Source organism: Gadus macrocephalus, chromosome 17 (assembly GCF_031168955.1).
Source record: "Gadus macrocephalus chromosome 17, ASM3116895v1".
Lineage (NCBI taxonomy): Eukaryota > Metazoa > Chordata > Actinopteri > Gadiformes > Gadidae > Gadus > Gadus macrocephalus.
In genome coordinates this window covers 10444362-10456861 of record NC_082398.1, presented here as the reverse complement: position 1 = coordinate 10456861, position 12500 = coordinate 10444362, and the positions used below count along the sequence as shown (strand labels likewise).

Sequence of the window (12500 nt, the reverse complement as noted above, 5' to 3'; positions counted from 1 at the left end):
CATATTTTTGGTTAAAGAAAACTTTGAGATTCCACATGTCCGTGATTTGCAGAAACAGCCCCGTTTTATTCTGGCGACTGGGTTGGCAGAACACCAACTAATAACTAAACTACAAATGTTTTCTGGCAGGTTTGCATTCGTCTTGGGTGTCTTCTGGTGAGTACATAAGCGCACCGTATCCACAGCCTGTGGTGTGTGAACAACCTGTTGTGTGTGAGTGCGTGCACGCTTGTCTGTGTGCAACCGCGCTACATCTGCATTGCGTGGCGGACGACTGCATACGCCTTCGGGAGTGTATAGCATTGGATAGCAAACATATGCACACAAATGAGCAGACACACATCGTCCCACCGGCACTGATAGTCAACTATGTATGTCCCACCCAAAGCATACACACAGACACACAGACACACGCACACGTACACACAGACACACGCACACGTACACACACACACACACACACACACACACACACACACACACACACACACACACACACACACACACAAACAGGTACCATGTGGGTCACACAAAAACACTCACAAATATATGGCAATACAAACACACACACAGACACACACACACACACACACACACACACACACACACACACACACATGTTGTCATGCTAGTTTGACTGGGGCTCCCAGGCGAGCCCAATCAGGGCTGATAACAAGGATGCTAATGAACAGCGTTCATTTTCCGCCCGCTAATCATGTCACACAATCTTGTCATTTGACACACTTGATTTGTGCTAGCAGCACGCCACCGCTAAAAAAGCATCAAAACAACACACGTGTACAAAAATGTTACTCGCAAACATACACACACACACACACACACAAAAACAAACACACACACACACACACACACACACACACAGTCAGTCACACATACACACAGGCATTCATAAAGCACCATGCCTCGTGACAAACAGCACCGTGAACAGCAGCAGCTCTGAATCTGATGCTAAGTAGGATGAGCGGGTCGCAGTGGCGGGTGCTTACAGTGGCCTCCGTGTGCAGAATAACACACTTATGATAACCAAGGAGGCACATCAAAGGGGCCGGAAACAGCCGGAAAGATTGGTGTGTGTGTGTGTGTGTGTGTGTGTGTGTGTGTGTGTGTGTGTGTGTGTGTGTGTGTGTGTGTGTGTGTGTGTGTGTGTGTGTGTGTGTGTGTGTGTGTCACAGTGGGGTACGAACAACATGATAAGGTGTCAAGGTGACACACATGCATACATGCAGACCCCCCCCCCCCCACACACACACTTACACACACACACACACACACACACACACACACACACACACACACACACACACACACACACACACACACACACACACACACACACACACAGTGTTTCAGAGGCAGCTGACAGATGATATCGATCAGGTTCTTCAGAAGTAGATTTATTAGATTTTTGATTTTAGGAAGATAACTTATTTTTTTGACACATCCCTCTGCATTTTGGTGGAGATTAAACTTGTAGTATTTCATGTAGATCACCAGGTTAGATGTCGATTTCATTTTCTACATGCATTTTCTTCTTATTGTACTATTTATAATATTGTGAGAGAACAATGCATAAATCTGAAAGAATAAAAGCTGTCATAAATTGTCTTTCTAAGTGCCAATGTTGCTGCCCATCGTCAAAATGACACAATACAATTACTGGGGGGGGGGGGGGGGGGGGGGGGGGGGGGGGGGATAAACGTTATACTAAATATATTTTACACTGCTATCGGTTAATATGATTAAGTACAAACTAATGGGTTTTTCCAGAGGCTGACTTAGGTCTTTAAGATGGGATGAGTCAGCTGAGATTAGACCAAGACATCTCTGTGACCATGACGAGGAGAGATAGATGGATGAAAGGGAGGATGCACGGGTAAATGGAAGGATGGGTGGATGGCCAGATAGATGGGTTGTTAGATGCAGAGGTGGGGGCCACTACTGCTAACCTTCCTTATTCTACGGTCAAACACTGATCCATCCATGATCAATCCAGACATCTAACTGCTAACGTTAGTGATTGGTGTCACAGTCACACGACCTGAGGGTAGAAAGGGCAACATGAAAACGGTGCCTCCCGTCGCCGTGAGAAAGTACCAATCCGTGACCTTGACCGGGAGGACTGTGCGATGTCATTGGTCAGCCCGGCTGCAGCCAATCGGGCTCAGCGGCTCTCCCCGAGGGGCTGCAGGAGACAGATGGTGGTGGCGCCCCGCGATGTCCTCTCCACTCCCGTGAGGAATCACACTCCTGATTCTGACGGACAGGCAGCAGGTTCCTCCCAACTCTCTCACTCCCTCTCCCTCACTCACACCCTCTCTCTCTCCCTCCCTTTCCCTCCCTCTCCCTCCCTCTCTCTCTCCCTCTCCCTCCCTCACCCTCTCTCTCTCTCCCTCTCCCTCCCCCCTTCTCCCTCCCCCTCTCTCTCCCTCTCTCCATCCCCTTACCTTCTCCCCTACCTCCCTCTCTCCCTTCCCCTTCTCTCTACCTCTCGCCCTCCTCCCTCCCTCCCTCCTGCCGATCATCAGCTCCACCTGTCCCGGCGTGAGATGGGGGGGGGGGAGCAGGGCGCTCAGAGACGCTCAGAGACGCGCTGTCGCCGCGTGACCGACAGCCCGGTGGGAGCGAGACAAACAATCTGCTCCGCGTCCCGGAGATGAAATGAAACGGGGGGGGGGGGAAGGTAAAGTGGCGGGCGGGGTGCAGAGAGTGATGTCTTCGCGGGCGACGGCGGTGCCGAAGCTTGAAGTCCCCCCCCCCCAAACACCTCGGCGTTTGTTTAATGAGGGGTTGCGAGGGAGCGGGGATCAAGCGATTCCCTTTCATCCTCGGTGTGTTTGTGTGGCAATCAGTGTCGGAAGGGATTGTGTTTTCAACAACGTGTTCTGTGGATGATCTGGGCTTCAAACGCAGCAGGGGGGTACGCCGGGTCTCTGTGGGATCTAGTCGTTACCCGGACACACTTACCCTACACACGCAAGAACGCAGGCGTTCAGCCGGTCTCTGCGGTGTCGCCCCCCCCCCCCCCCCCCCCCCCCCCCCCCCCCTTCCCAAACGAGCCGCTTTGGTCAGTGTCGTCGGAAAACGGGTCATTAGTGAGCGATTGAGCTTTGAGTCTTGCGAAAGTGTGTGAAAATGAGGGTGAGCATGTCTGATAATGAGGTAATTATATATCGTAAGCGGGTGGAGGATGTGGTTCCTCAACACACTTTGATGTCTTATACTTGCCAAACATGGATCGTATTATTATTACTATGTGTGACCTAAATGTATCGAAGACTTTGGTATAGTTCAGCCTGTCAGAAAATAATATTTGAGGAGAAACACTATCAGGATAGAAGTGCCTGTGTTGTCAAAAGTTGCCCTTCACTGATGCTCGTGATCCTTCCATCACTCCAACATTCCTTCTTCCCCCTTCCGGCCATCGGGTCCTAATGAGTCGGCGACACCCCTCACACCAAAGTGCTGACCATTAAAAAAATAAAATAACACTTGTCAATCAAAGCCATCTCCGTGACGAGATGACTCATAAGAATTCACTTTAGGGGGCGGCCTCTATCCGATACATTCAGAGAGGTCAAAGCGAACATGCCTATCATTACGAAGGAGGCTAGCATGTGGCTAACCTATAATAATTAATGGAGGAGGCTATCCTGTAATAAACATGTCCACAAAAGTGGTGAGCAAGGTAATCTAGGGTATATATACCCTGTGTTAACCGCAAAAATCCATTAGCCGGGATAATGAGGTACATTAGTGACCCGGTCTGTAATGACGGTGGTATGTTTAGAGGATAAGTGATGCATAAGAGTATTTCATAACAGCAATCTTGAAACATTGAGGCCGTTATTTTCCAGGAATCATAGTGGAGGGGTACTATCATGTATTTTCTGTGAAGCAGAAACTCTTGAGAAAGAGGACCCTGGTCGTTAAAACAGGGCAGGACAGTCCAGCGGGAAGCCGTGTCAGACTAAGCGCCGAAAGGTTCATGGTTCGATCCCCCAATATCCAAGGTCTAACCGGCAGGCATCCTTGAGCAAGATGTCCCCTCACCCCCACCTGCTCCTTAATGACCTGGATCTGAATTCTGAAGTCACTTTGGGTGAAAGTGTCTGATAAATAGCTTCTACAAAGCAGACCCAAGCCTTATTTGGGTCGGTTATTCGGGAGGGGGGGGGTAAAACGGGGACATTTGTTCCCGAAACAGAGCTACGAGACGCGTCGTGACCGGCGAGGACTTCAGTTACAAAACACAGAAGAAGAAGAAGAAGAGACAGAGAGAAGGAGGCGTGACAAGATTAAGAAGGAAGGAAGGCGAGGAAAAGGGCAGAGAAGGGCACCACTCCTTCTCCAAAGCCGTAACGCTCCACTGATACATGTAAATAGAGAGGGAGGGAGAAGAGCTACCGGGAGAAGGGTGTCCAAGGGCGGGATGGGAGAGAAACACAACAAAACAAGGGCAAAGCACCTCCGCCAGGAGTCGTTGGGGATAACTTATTCTGCGTTGTGTTTTCGGTTGAGCCCCAGCAACCTTTCCTTATCAATTTTCCGTTACGTTGGGTTCATCAGCGCCTGTTTTATATCTACAGGCGAAGATGGCTTGTCAGTAAACCTCATTGTGGATTAGCTGATAACCGTGATGTATTAACTTTGAAATTGTGCTGCGGAAAAACGTGCACTCTTTTAAAGAAAAGTGAGCCATGTTTCTGGTTGTTCACACGTTAGGCTTTGTTTTGATGGAATTAGGATTTTGTCTCAGGGCAATGTGATTGGCACACACACCCGCACACACACCCTCTCTAACTGACGATTACATTGCGATGCGTGTGTTGTGTGTGTGTGCTCAAATGCATTTTTTAAGCATTCATCCAACACAAGAACAAAAGTTCTTGTTTCTATATTATGTTGAACTGATAACTCAAGGCCTAAAGCAAGTCCAAATTCCATATTTGTGCCAAACCTCTTAACGTATAAAAAGCCAAGGTTAAGTCGAGGGTAAGTCCTCTGCATTTGTTTGAATGGCCTCTCTTCTGGTCACCATGGAAACAGCCCCTTAAATAACACCCCCTCTTCGAGTTAATTAACCTCATTATCTCTAATCGGAAAAATGGGACCCATAATGGGAAAACCATTTTCAGACAGAATCTGTTTTGTTTGTAAATGTTTTAAATAATGCCGTACAACTGGATCAACTCGGCTTGACTCCGCCCAGCAACCCATCTCTAAAATGAAAACAAACGTCCTCGATCTCTCTCTCGCCGTAGCTTCTGTGAACATCACACATTAACATTTATATTGTTTGCTGTTTCCAAGTGTCTCCGCCCTGGTGCATTGTGTCAAGTGCTGAGTTGACAGTTTGAAGTGGTGGCCGTCGTGACTAAATGTCAATGGAGATGGGGGAGTTAGTATATGTAGAGAAGGGGGGCCGAGTTCTAAGATGGCTGCCGGCATGAAGCCAAATTAAAAGCTTTCAGCCGTCAAACCATGTTTTCACATGCTGTGGTACACATGGAGTTGGTCTACGTAATATGAATGTTAATATAAGAATGCATAATACTGCACATACCACCCGACACACACACACACACACACACACACACACACACACACACACACACACACACACACACACACACACACACACACACACACACACACACACACACACACACACACACACACACACACACACACACACAAGACTTTGTGGAGTTTGTGACCACAAACAAACTTTAATTTAGTCAGTTCTCCACACAAACAAACAATCACACTTTCTGTAATCGTCCTCTCCACATTGTTTCACTCTGCCAGCAGTCATTGGCTGAGAGAGACTAATCCATGACTCGGCACCTTACGGAGACAAACCCCCCCTCCCGCACGTCAAAGAAACACCCTCCTGACGAAGCCCCAGGTCGGTGTAGCCTGAGCGCCATCCACAACCACCTCCACTCAAACCCCCTCTCCCCCTCCCACATCTCCCCCACAGTAAGATAGGCTTGAGAGAATAAATAAATGCAGAGTGGAAGAAATGTGCACGTATGTGCACAGATACATGAATGAAGTAAACTCGCAACTCGCATGGTGTCTTCTTGCTTAGATGTTAACATTCTATATTTTGTTTACCCATGTGTGTGTGTGTGTGTGTCTGTGCAACTGTTTGTGGCTATGTGTGTGTGTATATGTGTGTATGAGTGTGGTTATGTGTGCGTGTATGTGTGTCTGTTTAGCCCATTAGGCTTCTGACAACAAAGCAAACAAACACAAGAGCTACAACAGACACATTGCCATGCAAGTATTCAAACTCATAGACAAGCATGTCCGCAGTTATCAAGAGCTTAAGGATACACATCTAATCACCCTCTCACACACACACACACCGACACACACACACACACACACACACACACACACACACACACACACACACACACACACACGCACAGACAGACATACACACACGTGTATATTTTCCAAAGAAAAACTATTTCTCTGCCTTTGACCGTTGCCTTGGTAACAGTCTCGATGCGAGACGAGAGTGAATAATGCATTATTGGCTTCCATTGTGGGCGACGTGTTTGTGGTTGGCATCCACTTTGTCCTCATCAACTGTTCCCTTTTTATACATTTTTATCATCGCCAGACTATAAATGATGGTTCTCAGTGTAGCTTTCTGTGTTATGCTGTTCTTTCTCGGGGTAAACAAGTTGCTAACGCGTGGTTGCCTTCAGATCAAGACAAGACAAGTTGTCTTGAAGTTGAAAGGGACGGCCCACAGCCTTTTACTTTACTTTAGTCCCTCTCTCTACACCCACACGCCATATGCACTATCCACATTGGACACCGCAATGTGTTCAGACTATTTGGTGTTTTGTATTTAAGTGTTAACGCTTCTCGTCTCTTGTTTAATGTGCTCTGTCCTTTGTTGCAAATGAACCGCAGATTGATAAACTTTTGTACCATGCATTCTGTATCAATTTTGTATGTTTCAAAATGGTCATCAATATGATGACATCAACGTGTCAGCAGATGTCATCTCAATGCACTTTATATTTGGAGTGGGAATAATTATACACAATAAACACTATACATAGCTTGATCTCTCTCTCTCTCTCTCTCTCTCTCTCTCTCTCTCTCTCTCTCTCTCTCTCTCTCTCTCTCTCTCTAGCGTCAAGTGCTCTATGTCTCAGATGCACCCCCTCCCCCAAAGAGGGGCAGAGCTACAGAGCTCAGAGAGACTTACGTCCCTCCCCACAGACCCAAATATGCTGATATCTGGGAGCCTGACCATGACCGCCCTTGTTTTGAAAGAAAATGTAAAGGAATAAATAATAATGTCTCACCCACAATGATGGGGTCTCAACTTCTCTAATTAAACTGATTAATTTCAAGATGTTGATTTGCACCTGTGACGCGTACGCACATTTGACGAGATGCCGTATTTTAAAGATCCCATGGCTTGAAATTAGACTTTCTGAGGTTTTCTAACATGAATATGAGTTCCCCTAGCCTACCTATTCTCGCCCAGCAGCTAGAAATTGTGTTGGGTGTAAAATGAGCACTAGGCATTCTGCTCCGCCTTCAGACACGGTCAGACACGCTGTTTGGGAATGTCGTCATAAGGGGAGATGCCACCTCCCCTTTCTCTTTTAGATATAGCCAATGGCACAGTTAATCAGCAGTGTTAGAATAGAGCTAGGTGAGATGTCACAATCAAATTCTCACATCAACAATGGCGGGAGAATTGGCATGGCGGTGGTCAACAGGAAGTGAATTGGAACAGTGAGAATACCCACTTTCATCACACCTTCCGCATGCCTTTCCATGGCCTCTCAGACTCCTTCATACTCGAACAATGGCTTGCCTTCAAAAGTACTTTCAAACGCAAGCCTCCAAGCATGCGCCAGCAGCTCACTGTACTGCAAGGAAGTGGTCGATGCCTTGCTCAGGGACCACTACCACACCCTCCATAAGGCCTTTTAACTTATACTGGAGTCCCAGTTGGCAGACTTCTAAAGTGTTCTGGTGCGTCAGGTAGCTGACACAAACCTATGTTTGAAGCCATACACCAGTGGGAAAAAGGATGTTGCAGGGGTAAGGGTGTGACTCCTAGCCAACAGGTTGCGTGTTCGAAATCCCAAAGGCCACAGCATGTCGTAAGGTAATCTATGTTCAAGGTTCCCTAACCCTGCTGATCCTCTCTTAAATAACATATCTAAGAGAATATTAATTGTAAGTATCGTTCGATGAAGGCTGATGGATAGGCACTGTAAACCAGTAGTTGTCGGAAGGCGAATGGAGAATGCTACTGTATCATAGCTATGATACAGTACAATGTTGACCTCCATTGTGAACACAAGAACAAATACAAGACAATGAATCTGTAACAATGAATATTCAATCATCGCTGTTTTGTTAGCGGAATCGTATTTGCTTGTTTAGCTTGTTTTCCATTTCATCCATAACGATGTGGTGCACACAGCTCGCGTGAATTAACCACTGGCAACTAGAAACAGCACGCTACAAAGAGACAGAGGATCAGAATGACTATCGATTTTCAAATCAATACGTTTACATTTGACGGTGTCATCAAAACCTTTTTTAAAAACGTAGCTACACATTATTGACAGAAAGACGATATTTAGAGACACTTTTTCCAAAAGGGACTCGCAGTGGACTGTCTTTCGATGGAATTCATGAAAGAACATGCAGGCGTTAGGTCGGGGACTAGTAGGCTGTGTACATCGGGATTCAAACCCAGATCCTTTCTGCTGGGAGTCACACACCGCCCAACGCACCAGACGACCGGCCGTCGAGAGGGGCGAGGCGCGAGATCGAGGAGGAGAGCGGGTGGCACCGCAGGTGCCCGGGCCCAAAAAAAGTGGGGGGCAGCCGAGTCTGCAGTTAAGTCAACCAGGACACGCCCCCATGATAAACGCCTGGGGCTGTTCGGCACCCCCGTTGCGTGACGGCGACTGCTGATCCGCGGGACCGCCGCCGCCGCCACGGCCCGTCGTGTGACAGGCACCGTGGCGCGTGTCCCTGCATGACGATAACATTCCACCCCCAGGCCCCCTTCCTACCCTCACCCCCTGCTGCTGTGGACAGTACAGGAGGCGCATGTGTGTGCGTGTGTGTGTGTGTGTGTGTGTGTGTGTGTGTGTGTGTGTGTGTGTGTGTGTGTGTGTGTGTGTGTGTGTGTGTGTGTGTGTGTGTGTGTGTGTCGCTCCTGTTGCTGCACGCGCCCCAAGGACGAGGCTTAGTGGTGGGAGATAGGAGGCTATTTAAGAGGGGGGTTTGTTCCAGTGATGGTCACGGCGTGTCGATCGGTCACATGATATGCGACAGGAACATGTGACCTACAATTGACTCGGGTGTGCTCAGGCAGCATCGGGAAGGCAACAGAAGCAAGGCGGCATGCCAAACACCAAACTTAAAATACAAAACTGCATCTTAGAAGCATAGAATACAACGTTTAGAGTTGCCATGGTTCTTCTGAATGGTGTGAGTGCCTTTAACTGCAAAATCCAAAGGTTCCACCATGGTGAGGACTTGTCCTTCCCATCGGGAGAATAGAACTGAGCTGGTGCATTCAGGGTTCATGGACAGGGCCAGGAGAGTAAGAAACAGCAGTTGTGAGCCAAAATATCCTCTCCAAACTGCCCAAAACAGTTTTTTCCTGGACTAAGGTGTGGAGTAGTAGACCCTGACTTATCACCTATATGAATAAAATGCAATTACCTTGGCCAGTTTTTCCAAAAATAAGTAATTGTAAATAATTCCAGAATAACTCCAAACAGAGATCTAAACAGAGATTCCACATGCAAGAAGCAAGTATCCATTGACACGAGTCATTTGAGAGTAAAAAACTCCTAGAACCCAGGTAAAGAGAAAGTATGTCGTTTTTGAGATGTACCAGATGATGGAAACTAACGGAAGAAGAAATTAACTTGTTTCCCTTCGGCGGACCTGCCAAGAACGCTCGGTTGCAGCTTAACAGAAGCAGTCAGTCAAGTTTTACAGTTGAAACTGTCCAGCTGTTGGACAAGACAACACTGACATCTCCCTCAGGCTCGTACACACAGAGATAAATAGAGATACGCTATGAGATTAAACAGATGCAACATTCAATGGATGATAAAAGATGGGAGTGAAAGGAGCTTGTGCTAAAAAGAAAAGGCTGTGCGGGAATATAATCACCGGAATACTTTTTTTAGTGAAATATTTGTTTGCTTTTCTGGTAGGTCCTCAACCACGACAAAAGATGATAAATTACCTTTATAACCGTTCATAAAAACAATAAACACACGCCCGGCCCGGATATTTGACTTCGTCCTCTCACAGGGACGTCAAAGTGTTGACCCTAGTTCCAAAGCTTTACATTAGTTTTGATTCAGCTCAAGGGTTGTGCTTACTATGTTGGCAGGGAAGGCACGCTGAACGTTTTTCAGAATTTTAATTTACAGTTTTATGCTTATCCGCAACAGTTTAAGGTACAGACTGTGCATCACCTAGATAGCGCTGTGCTCTGCAAAAAATAATTAGAAACCATATGCATATCCAAAAGCATATCACACCAAGAGAGCAGCAATTTATGGAATTATTTTGCATTCCATCTCCTTTCCTGCATTTGCTCTATAGTGAAGGCATTTCTGTTTGTTTACTGTTCAACAAGGCATGACTATGAGATAATAAGGTCACGAACAACAAGCACCGTTGCCATCAGGGGGAAACTGTCCAAAACAAAGGAGATTACATTTAACTATTATTACCACTGTTCAGGCAATTAGGAGACGCTGATATCCAAAGAGAAACTGCCATCAAGGAATCTGTTTTGAGATACTTCATTAAGGAGCAGGTAGGGGTAAGGGAGCATCTTGCTCAAGGATGCCAACGGGTTTCAACCCGGAACCTTATGGTTGGGTGAGTAGAACACCATGAACACTACACTTATCCTAGAGTTAAATACGATTCTCAAGAACACTACACCGGGAGCAACTGTACAGGAACTCAGGGGACTCTGGGCATACTCTGTATCGCTCTGCTCCCTCTCTCTCCGTCCCTCTCTCTGCGTCCCTCTTTCTTTCTTTAGATTACACTCCAACGCAGTGTCTCTCTTGCTCTTCCTCGCATTTCAGGAGACCTGTCGTGTTGCATTAGCAGCAGAGTGAGGCCGAAGGCTGGGCAATGTTCTCAGAAATGCATACTGTATGCCCTGCCGTTGTTTATAAAGAATATATGAAATAAGAACTAAACTGTGGGGGGAGTGCATTGGAAAGAAAAGTATGCTTTTGTAAACGTGAGGGGAGAAAAGGCTGGTTAAGTACTCCAGGAGCACACGCAGATCGATTGAACTTGGCATCCGTTCAACTTAGGATAAAGTATGGAGCCCCACAAGTCAGGGGCCAACAGGTATATTATTGGAAGAATCATCTCTACATGGCTTCGGTAGAACATTAATCCGGCTCCAGTCTGCCGCAATTAACGCCGAGACACTTTGATTCCCTGTTAATTCAATTATTTAAAAGCCTGCCCCCAACTTCTGAATCACCACGGTCTCTTTTGTCACACTGCATACTGGAGGCCGTTCTTCCACTCTCCCGCCTTCGGATTCAACCTTTTTATCCAATACAGTCTGCAAAGCCTGAATACACAAGTCTTAACACTGGCCCACTGGAACAACTCAGCCATGCTACTGCTGAGCTTGTGCCACTTCAATTCAACAAGGTGTCACCTCGTCGGGTTTTGAGTATTCAACCTCAGAGAAATTAAAATGGGGTTTCAGGCTAACCAGAAAAAGAGTCCCTTTGAAAAATAGTATGAATGTCATTAGTCAGCTAGTGACAATGAAAACGCACGTTATTAAACATGTCAAAGGGATTACACCAAAAAAAGTGAAATGGGCAACTTGAAATAAATCAAAAGACTTCTCTACAGTGGCCATTTGAAGGCGGATACTTTTCAAACACTAGGCACTTAAAAAAACCTTAAACATGTTGATACTTTCATCATTTACTTTCCTTTTCCAGGGTTGCAACTTGGCAATTTAAAACTCCTTTAAGCCTTTTTCCTTTACAGCTAGAAGCTCTACAACAGCCACCACGGCTCCTGCAGTTAATGGCAGCGGAGATGATAAAGGACCGTCTACTTATCGTGCCCAAACGTCCAAACATAATTCAATGCTGTGTCGTTGCTGAATCGGTTCACTTGAATTTGGCCTCCCTCTTTCTTCACCAGAGAGGCCACGCGTTCCTCTTTTCTAAATGTCATTCTTCCAAGTCTGCCCTCCATTAAATTCACTCTGTCTCTCAGAGAGAACCAGCATATACACAAAGTTAAACTTTAGAGCACCTTGCGGAGAGGCACACACACACACACACAAACACACACACACACACACAGGCCGGTGGTCCTCACAAACTAAGATTGCTACCTACACACACTCTCACTTTGGGCCAACTTGTGGCGACACTGTTGGGAAGCTA

The 12500-nt window shown here is 46.6% G+C and overlaps 1 protein-coding gene across 1 annotated transcript in view; it reads right to left on the bottom strand.

Annotated features, from left to right (window-relative positions):
* The window catches only part of nrxn2b (neurexin 2b), a 186073-nt gene that overhangs the window by 85832 nt on the left and 87741 nt on the right, over window positions 1-12500 (bottom strand). The gene's annotated exons all lie outside the window — the stretch shown is intronic.